Source organism: Triticum urartu, chromosome 2A (assembly GCF_056163025.1).
Source record: "Triticum urartu cultivar PI428250 chromosome 2A, HENAU_Tu73, whole genome shotgun sequence".
Lineage (NCBI taxonomy): Eukaryota > Viridiplantae > Streptophyta > Magnoliopsida > Poales > Poaceae > Triticum > Triticum urartu.
The window spans coordinates 275,042,753-275,053,807 of NC_141874.1; the positions used below are offsets into that span (position 1 = coordinate 275,042,753).

The 11,055-nt window shown below is 43.7% G+C and overlaps 1 long non-coding RNA gene across 1 annotated transcript; it reads right to left on the reverse strand.

Annotated features, from left to right (window-relative positions):
• Nucleotides 1-3,553: 3,553 nt before the first annotated feature.
• LOC147984794 (uncharacterized) lies at nucleotides 3,554-7,343 on the reverse strand. Its single transcript, XR_015616223.1, has 3 exons — nucleotides 7,056-7,343; nucleotides 5,435-5,557; nucleotides 3,554-3,819 (listed from the first exon to the last, which is right to left on the reverse strand). It is a non-coding gene; the product is annotated as an uncharacterized LOC147984794 (long non-coding RNA).
• Nucleotides 7,344-11,055: the final 3,712 nt, after the last annotated feature.

The following is an 11,055-nucleotide window of genomic DNA, read 5'->3' on the forward strand; positions in this document are numbered from 1 at the left end:
TGGGCCTAGTGGGCCCTGATAAAGGTCGAGGCTGGGCTCCTTTCCGTTAGTCACCCTAGGTGTAGGACCCCGTCACGTGGCCCCTACACGCCCTTCCAGCGCTAGAAGGAAAACCACTCCGACGGCGACTCCGATAACGAAGGTGACGATGATGAGGTGCCATCGAATAAGGAGGTCACGCGTACGAGACCACTGTCGAGTACCTTGCGTAATTTAGTTTGTATTTTTACAATTTAGTTTTAACTTGTCTGATTTTGTCTGATTTGCATGTAATATATCGAATTCTTAAATTTCGTCTTTTTTAGAAAGCGTTGCGTATATTCAACTTAACGAAATCATACAAGACCCCGTACATACGCAGAGACATCCAAAAGGAAACATAAGAGACACGTCCAATAACACAACAGCAAAGAGCGCCCCTAGAAAAGACAAAATTATAATTTGGTCCCTAGAGACCTCAGAGCTAAGCCGCCTCACAGCCTGCTACTCACCCCTTCGCCATCAAAGCCGCCGAAGAGGAAGGGGATAGACCTCCATCTGACATGAATCATGGAGCACCTCTTCGCACAATCCGCACTTTGATCACCGATGAGATGGTTTGCCATCGAGCAATGAAACCATATCTGTTCGAGCACGTCGGCGAGGGAGAGCCTCGGAGCACTTCCTACTCCAGATCTGCCACCTACCGCTGATAATTCAGGGCAGCCATGCCGGATCTGCCTGTCTCGGACCTCCATCCTTGTGCCTTACTTGAGTTCGATCTACAAAAGTCATTGACGCTGCACACGGAAGGAACAATGGCACCGGACTGCTCCGGCACGGGATGTCCCGCTCTTCTCACCGACATTGGAGCTGACGTTGACGCGACAAGGACGAAGGCAGAGAACAAAGTCGCCTCGGCAGCAGCACTCGGAAGCCTTAACCTCAGCGCCCCGCAGGGGTGGCACGAATCTACGACCCACACCTCTCCGACGACACCACGAAAGACATCGTTGTGGCAAGGCAGGAGATGGGGCAAACCCGATTAACGCGGCGTCGCCGCCACCAGAGCGACACCACACACATTACTAACCCTATGTACATGCCAGGCGTGAGTTGTCGGGGTTCCCCGTCCCTTCTGCCGCCGTTGGAGCAGCCAGCGGAGGGAAGGGGAATCCTCGGGATCGCCGGCGGATGGAGAGAGGACGCGGTCGCCTCTTGGTCTCCTCACGCACTCCTGTAGCAGGGGAAGGGGAATAGGCCCATTCCAGTGAGGTTGGGGCCCTTTTTTCAATTCGCGTTTGAAATGTGGCGTACATTTTCTGCATGCGGTTGGATGGCCAGCTCCACTAACACACCTTTGGCCTTCTCCTGAGGCCACCATAGTTGGTCCACCCCTGGCCTTGTTCAGTTGGTCGCTGAGGCAACGTGAATGTCGGGCGGACGTTTCCATGGTGGTCCTAGACCTGTCCTCAGCCCCTCCCAAAGTCAGGTCCACGTCAGCGAATGCCGCCTTGCACGGCGCGTTCCGGCTATCCCAACGTGGCTCCGCCTTGTTGGTCGTTGTCCTGTGCGTGTGAGAGGATGATGAGCCACCACCGCGTTAAAGGTAGTGGAGGATGCGGCCGCGCATGTTGGCGGTGACGTTGTCGGGCTGCTCCTTCACCGGACGCCACCGAGGCAGTGACGACGGCTTCTCCTTCACCCCTTTCATGTAATGTCTGATTTCTAAGGTGTAGTTGAGTGGCGGGGATGGGGAATCCCTTGAAGCAGCGTTTGATTTCGACAACATGGTGGCGCGAGGGTGGGGGTGAGCAGCTCCTTGATGCGGTGGCACCATGGTGAGCGCGGATCCTCCTTGATGTGATGATGGCGGCGCCGAGCTACGCTCGCGGGGACCTCTCGGTCGCGAGCTCCATCATCCAATCGAACTCATCACCGATCTGGGCCACTGATACGTCTTGAACTTACTACTCCCTCCGTCCCAAAATAAACGTTTCAAGCTTAGTAAGGAGGGAGTATAATTCTGATTGTTTCATGCTTTTTTTTCTCCAATACGATAAGCTGGTGTATAATTGCATTGATAGGTAGACAGAATACAAGGGTTGAGGACTCCTACCTCGTACACTACGAGGCGTGCCAGGGGTCCTCATGAGCAGAAGAAGAGGGTTGCTCGGCCTAGTTACAATTGGGTTTACAGCGCGTCGATTACAGCTTGGATTCCTTTGGCACCGGCAGTGGCCCAGGTGCGCATGTCATCGTAGATCGAAGCAAACAAGTAGCTAGTGGAGGGTTACCTTAGGTCGAAGATCCAAGTGTTGCGATGCTTCCAAATGGCCCAGCTGACCAACGGTACCAGGGATAGAAGGGCTTTCCGGAGCGACACCGAGATGGAGCTAGTAGCGTCTCTCCACCAGTCGTAGAGGGTGAGGTCGCCGTTGGGAGGGTTGGCGGTGATTTTGCACCAAGCTAGAGTGCAATGCCCAATCTCCCTGGAGAAAATGTAGGCAGCAAGGAGGTGGTGGATGTCCTCGGGGTCTTGATCATAGATGACGCAACGAGGAGGGTGGGCCAATTCCTGCTTGGCTAATCTCTCAGCCGTCCAACGGCGGTTATGCTTGGCGAGCCACAGGAACATTTTTGTTAGGATTTAATTAAGACATTTAATTGAAGGGAAATCTCCCCTTGTCCTAACCGTCACTCCGCAACAACCGCGTCCCCCAATGCGCTGTTCGGGAACGGAAGTGTCCCTCTGTTGCGTCCTCTCAGATTGTATATAAGCCTCATCATTAATGAAAGAGAACAACAGTTCGATTCATTTTGTCTCTTGCTCTAAAAATCGACTCACAATACGTTATCAGCACTGCTTTCCGGTGAGAGGATTCCGATGAGAAAAATAGGACAAACAGGCAAAAGGACAGGCCCTCCGGTGCATGGCATGAGGAGGCCTCATCCTGCCTAGAGGCGCGGCGCATGTCTTTAGCCGTCCCGTGACCCCGCAGCCTCGACCTCTTGCACCAGCCTGAAGCGGCCACAGCCCCGGCGAGGCGAGTCCCTCGACACCCTCTTTCTGTGGCTTTCTTCACAGGTAATAAAAGAGAAGAACAAAGATGGATCACCAGGAAAACCAGAAGCGCAAATCGAAAAATCAAGTCACGAACAAGCAGCGTCTTGACTCTCCAGTTCATCTACAAAGCGTACAGATCAAAATTATTGATCTTAATTGGTACATCATCAAGTGATGCTATTCTATTTGTTTTGGGACTATCTATTCTACATCCGGATGAAATCCGATTCGCTTTCAGCCATATTTTCCATCCAACTAACGGTTGACAACCGTCCCCTGTCCCTTGTCCTCTGTTTTTCATTTCTTCCCCAGCTTTTAAACAGACTAACGGGTCCACAACTAAACCTTTACCAACCCGGATAGAAAAGCAGCTACAAACAGGAAATCAAAGAAGCACACTGATACAGCCAAAAGCTACTCCATGACCGAACAGAAAAGCAGCTAAAGCAAAACCACACTAATTTCTACCATGCCCACTAAGAATTACAGTGTAAGGTGCATTAAAAATGACACTGCAAAATGCACTAAAATGACATTGTAAATCCACCAATAATCCAAATAGTTTGCTAAGATTAAACATTAATAATTACAGTGTAATATTAAACATACAGACCACTACTAAAACCAAAAATACTGCTATGCTCAGCTTGATTGCTACTTGGCATTGCCTCACGTGCTGAACCTCACTTGGATTACATGCTAGTAAAATAAGAACTCAGCCACCATTTGTGCTAGGACCACGCACATTCTGAACCTCACTTGGCATTGCCTCCCTACACATAGAAATTCAAAGAGACCCGGAATATTAGTAAAAAGAAATGAGAAGCTAAAAGGAGAATAAGAAAATGAAACAAATGACAAGGCAAGTAAAGAACATGCATCACGAAAGAAATTAGTTACGAAAGACTTGTCGCAACTGTTCATGGGGCTGAAAAACATGTCATTCGCTGTGTTGCAACTAAACACAAATTATGAATCTGTGTTGCAACTAAAAAAAAAATAGGAAATGCATACCAAACCAATTTACTGTACAAAAGAGCTATCGGTAGACTCAAGAAAAAAACTAAAAGTGCACTAGAGCAAAGCAATGGATACCAGTACAAATGGTGCTACGATTTACAAGTAAAACCACTAAGAATTGCACTGTAAAGCCCACTAACAAAACCAATAAAATAGTTATAGTGTAAATCAATGATAGTTACACAGTAAAAATCCAAAAAATGAGAATTACACTGTATATCCACTAAGATATTACAGTGTAAATACTTTGAGATTTACAGTGAGAATTGCACTTCCACTAAGAGAGTTACACTAAATGATATTACAGTGTATCAAAACAAGACTATTACAGTGTAAAATCATTTAGAGCTACACTAAAAAATTACAGTGTCAAATACTTTGAGAATTACACTGTATCAAACAAGAACATTACAGTGAGAATTACACTTCCAATAAGAGAGTTACACTAAAAGATATTACCGTGAAAAAAAACTTTGAGAATTACACTGCCACTAAGAGAGTTATAGTGTAAATCTTCTGAGAATTACACTGCAAAAATCCAGTGCAAACTCTTACACTGTAAAATAAGATAATTACATTGCAAACCACTAAGAGAGTTACAGTGTAAATCTTTTTAGGATTAGTTGTAAAAATGCACTGAAAATACAGTGCAAATTCTTTGAGAATTACACTGTAAAACAAGATAATTACAGTTGTATTTGGGAGAAACAAGTATAATTACATTGCAAACCGCTAAGAGAGTTACAGTGTAAATCTTTTGAGAATCACACTGTAAAAATCCACTAAAAGATACAATGCAAATCCTTTGAGAATTACACTGTAAAACAAAACATAATTACTGTCTAAAATACTTTGAGAATTACACTGTAAAAAGTACAGAACTCACTAAGGAATTACAGTGCAAAAATACTATAAGAATTACACTGTAAAACAAAAGATAATTACAGTGTAAAAACTTTGAGAATTACACTGTAAATCTTTTGATAATTACACTGCAAAAACTTTGAGAGAACTCACTAAGGAATTACAGTGCAACATCTTTTGAGTATTACATTGTAAAAACAAGATAATTAAATTTGCATTTGAGAGAAACAAGTATAATTACAGTGCAAACCATTTTGAGAGTACACGATTCACTAAGGAATTATAGTGCAAAATCATTTTGAGAATTACACTTAAAACAAGAAAATTACATTGCAAAAACCAATTGAGAGTTATTGTGTAAAATCCTAAAAAATAATTAGATTTACACTGTAAAATACCACTGAGATACAGTGGGAAAACAAAAAAAAATGGGATTACAAAGTAAAAGAGGACTAGAACAAAGCAGGAGCATTAAAAACTATTCGTGTAGTAAAGAAAAATTACCAGGTCATCACGGATATCTCTGTGATACGATCCATAAGCCGAATCAAGAAACACAAAAGCTTTATCTTTGATGCAAACGACAAATGAGAACCAGTGCTCATCGAGACCAATAGGGAAGTACAACTGAAATTAAGAATCAAATCAGTAAAAGAACATCTAAAAATGTACTCCCTCCGTCCCAAAATAAATGTCTTGAGCTTATTACAAATTTGTACTAGAGCTAGTACAAAGTTGAGACACTTATTTTGACACAGAGGGAGTAAGAAACAAACAAATAGAAATGGAAGGAATACGGGGCAAACAGTAGACTAGTTTGGTTGCTGGGTAGGTGATGTTGAGCGAGGAAACAAGCCGTACAAGCAAATCAAAGGGATCTGAACTGAAACAAAAAGCATCCCATCCGACTGGGACATGCACAGGGACCTGAACTGAAACAAACAACAGGCGAAGTGAAATAGACAACTAGCCGAATTCAACCAGACAATCTAGCTCACAGGACAAACGAGACCTGACACTAGAAGTGAAACATTACTCAAATTTACAGTTCCGGACCACTTTCACGGATGCGAAAATCCAACACTTAACTAGCGCATGCAGGCACAACAGAGAACACTTACATGCTAAACAAAAAATAGAATTACAAAACCCACTAAGACTTACAGTGCAACATGCCTAAGAATTACACTAAATACACTGTAAATCCATTGGGGATTACACTGTACAATCCACTAGAAATTATAGTGTAAACCCCCTAAGAAAATACACTGCAAAATCTACTAGGAATAACTGTGTAAAATTAGTCACAATTACACTGTAAATCCATAGCAAATTACACTGTAAATGCACTTGAAATTACATTGTAAAAACAAATGGGAAATATCCACTGACAAAAGAAGAGAACCACAACAAATTCAGAAACACAACAAATTCTACTGACCCATTCCTATAGTCCTGTATCCACCTGCAGGGGGATGTGTGAGAACTGCATTGTAAAAACTACAACCACGCAACCATGCAAGCAGTGGCGGAGCTTGAGCTGAAATCATGGGGGGGCCATGGGTTGGGGGGGGCAAACATAATTTCTTTTGAATGATTTTTGGTGGATAAATATGCCTAATACTAAGGTATATACAAAAAAATTCATATGAGCTGGGGGGGCCATGGCCCAGGTTGGCCCCCACCAAGCTCCGCCACTGCATGCAAGTGGATGTCAGCCTAGGGGAAACCTGCATGCACAACCTAGGGATAGATCACCATCGCATACTACTACAACTAAACAAGCCAACCTAATCAAAAACCTCCCCAATACATAACAACACCGCAGTTACAGATCAAATCAAAACTAACAGTGAAACCCCCTCATGGAGCACCACTCTAGTTACCTCGGCCTGCCCATGGACATGGACGAGCGGCCTACGAACGAGAAACTCGAACTACCTCCCCCTACCACAAGGCACTCCGCCGCCGAAATCCGCCATGGCAAACGAGATTCAAACCCAGAAACGGCGGAACCTCACACATCTACACGAACGATGCGGGGAAATACACATAGATCTAACTATAAAAACCCTAAAACTACCAATCAGAATCTGTGAAACAAGAGAAAATCAAGAGAAATTACCGAATCAGATGAACAAAAATCGGCAGGAGGCGGGAAATTGGGGCCGTGGTTGGTGCGGGGGGCGAGATATCCTGCAGACAACCGACGGGAGGTCGAGCGGGGCGCGGAGGCAGCAGGGGAGTGGGACAAAGAGTGCAGATGAGTCACCAACAACCAACTGCATCGATCGCCAAGAGGGAGATCCAAATCGTCGCCATGGCCATCTCTCCCAACCTCTGTTCCAGGGGATGCATGTGTGAAATGGCAAAAGAGGAAATGACGAGGATGGGAAGAGAAAGAGGAAGCCACAGATGCGGGATAGCGAGGGGAGCATAACGGGTCGGATTGAAAAATTCAGCGGGCCTGATAAGAAAAGTCAGCGCCCAAAAAAGGACGGGGAAAAAAGAAAAACCACGAATCACGGCGCAACAGAACGTACGGCTCAGAAAACGGATGAAGACGAATAATTTTCATCCGGATGAAAATTAGCAATTCCGTTTGTTTTTCTGATCCGGCACTAACCTCCACGGTGAAGTGGTCTCCTGTCCAAGACCGGAGGCAGCGACTTCGGCTCGCATCCACGGCATTGACGACTTTCGGCTGCAAACAGCGCGAACGCTCCATCTGGCACGCTTCTCATTGTCGCGCGTGACCATGGCTATCGGCCTGCTACAGTCCAAGACGGTGGCGGCTCCCGGCGCGGAGCGGAAAAAAATTATACGAGACCAGGTCTCACGATTAGCAGGTGAGACCCGTCCGGATAGATGACACGTGACATTCACAAATCACAAAGTATTTAATCTCTTTTCTCCCTGATTTTAAATGGAGGTGAAAGTGCTTTGTGATTTATGAATGCCACGTATCATCCATCAGGGTGGGTCTCGCGTGAAACCTGGTCTTATAGAATTCTTTTCCGCGCGCAGCACGCAGCGGCCCATGGCTTGACCGTGCTATTTGCGGCGCGGCCACAGCCATCCGCCCTGGCGTCGTGCTTGGCCACTGGACGCCCTCCCGCTGCGCACGACGTATGCGGCAGCCTCGATGCACGCCCGCGGCTTCCTGCGGCGCGGAAACGACGGGCGTTTAGAGCGGCTGCACCGTCCAGCGCGGCGCAAGAGCGCAGCGGCCTCCATCCTGAAGCACATGGCGACCATCGACCCCATCGTTGCTCGTCCCTCGGCTCCGGCGTGAGCGGCTCCTCAACGCTGCAGTCGTCGATGTTGATGCAGCCGCCCCCACACCTGGCCGTGTGTCGCGCCCCGTGGCCGACAGTAGTGGTTGCTTCCATGGGGAACGGCGCAAGAGAGATAAGGCATATTTTGCATCATGGTCTCTACAGTTGCAGGAATTCGCAGAACAGACCGAAACAATGGTCTAGGCTAATTTTGCACAATACCTTTCTATTTTGGTGAGTTTGTAAATTTGTCCTGCTAACAGTACTATTTACTAGTACTTGCCTGTCTTGGACCCTGTTAATTACTATATTTTCTGTTGAGTTTTAGAATTCCAAAAATATGTCTATGTTGATACTTGACATGTTCAATGTGTTTACCACATATCAAATTCTCTAGAACATGTTTTCCGTGATTAAGATTAAGTTTTCTCGCATAACAATATAGATTTGCGATTGAGAATTATTATTTTCCCACAAAACAATCTCATTGCGATTGAGATCAATTTTCTCTCGCAAATTATTAATTCAGCTCGCTGAATTATCTTACAACTTGATAGAAGACCATCTCATTTTAATTTGAGGTATATACAATTCAAGTTTTTCACTTGAACATCAAGTTTGCAACATCATTATTATTCACTACATTAGTAGCATTTTTCTGTTGAGTACCAAGATGTATTCCAGATCTTAAGTTGATGTAATACTTTTCCACGTTTATCACGTGTTGAGATTAATTATGTCCATTTGCAATTAAGATTTTTTTAATCTCTTACAAAGATAAATTCAGTACCTCTGCAGTACTGTTTCTCCGTTGAGTATGAGGTATTCCGGAATATTTCTATGATGTATTTATTTCCATGTTAACCACATGTTGAGATTAATACGTCTATTTGCAATTGAGATTTTCAATTTCTTGCTAATACGGATGCAAAATTCAAGGTGATTTTCTTTAAATTGATGCTTGAGATCACAAGGTAGTCATATGGATCTACTGCATACGCAGATTATCGTTAACTACTGATAAAGCCTATATTTTTGTCGTTTCGACATTATGATTGATTTACAAAGTGCTCTCCCACACATTTTACTAAGTCATGACATAAGCCATTAGGAGTGAGTATCTACCGATTTCATCACATTATGCTTCCTATGCTGCTGATCTACTCCATTTTGGAGATTACCTCCAAGGTGTCATACTTAGCAATTTGAGATTCACACTAATGGTTTCAAGCCAACTTCTTGAAATTTCCATTGATTTTGCTAAGTTCATTACAACACTAACCATGATGGTCTTTAATTTACTAACTGTAAATTAATTATCTCTAGTTTACCCATAGAGGTAACATATGGCTATAGAGTTTGAGGCATTCGCACTCAATGGCCACCACTGCCCTATCTAGGCCATGGACATCATGATCGCTCTTGTGTCTCGTGGGATAATGTGTGCAATCCTGGATTCACCTCTGGTCAGGATCACACCGCTAACAGAAAAATGGTGTCTTATATATCATAAGGCATTAGATTAAGAGCTCAGCATCTGGTTATTCTGTATCAGCAATTCCTAGGATACAATGAACCTCAAGGGCAAAGGTTTGAATCTTACTTCAACCTTCAATCCGACATCACCAGCTGTGAGCACGGAGAACATGATGGTTGAATATGCCTCAATCAACATGTTTGAAAACTTGGTCTAGTCTCTAAATCTCCTGAGTGATCAATATAATTTATGTCCATTTCTGATATTGTGGTAACAACATAAGTATTGTTGTCATCATATATTGTATATCATAATATATTGTATCAGCACTTTGGTACAAATATATTAATATGTATTCTACATATATTTGACAAAGATTTTTATATTGAAAATCTTCAAGTGTATATATAGATTTCTACGGGGGTCAACCTGATGAAGGATTATATGTGCCTTGTGGGCATATGCACCACAAACTCTATACTCAGGAAAGTGAAATGTTTCCACTCTCGCTGAGAGAAAAGGAGAAATTGTAACTATCGCTAGACACGATGAGGTAATTGTTGGCTCAACTCGAGTCATATTTACTATTCCTGTGGGTACTCAAGTAATGTCAGGATGCTTTATTGCTTTCAATTTTAACTCCTACCCTACTAAACTATAGAGGTATCCGTCAAAGTAGTTTCCATAGCGAAACTTATGATGACAACAAAGAGAAATAACTTCTCTTTACCATATGCAACGGATATGGCAAGCACATTCTCTGTGTATCATCTGGATTGTACTACACATACGACACAACCCGTAGCACATGTTGTGTACGAGATAGTTTTTCAGAGTGTCATGTACATGACAAAACTTGGCATACTCGCCTTGGTCATCGAGACATTGGGTTGAAAACGAAACTATCAGCAATTCCAATAGTTTATGATCATTATGATGCTAAATTCTAATAACATTTGGATTTTATGTGCACTACAAGTGACACGGGGAAGCTAATTTTAAGGCCTGCACACCTTAAAGTCCACGCTGAACCACTCAGAGTCCTTGAATGCATCAAGTCGAGGTAAGTGGCTCTTCCCAGCCATTGAGTAGACTATTCAGGTATTCCATGGTTCTAAAAGAAATATCTACATGATCGTCTTAAGTGTGTGCTTTATTCACACGAAACCATTGGCTCGTTATCTTGACATCGATTTCAAGAAAATCGAATGGATAACATTGTAGAATTCTCCTTGAGCGCCTTCTCTATGGCCTTTGGATTGAAGTTTAGCAATTTTTCCTAATGTCTAGACTCAAAATAGTTTGGTAGAATCCTATCCAAAGAGTTAAGCTCATTGCATTATCTTTACTTTGGAATTGCAACTTACCGA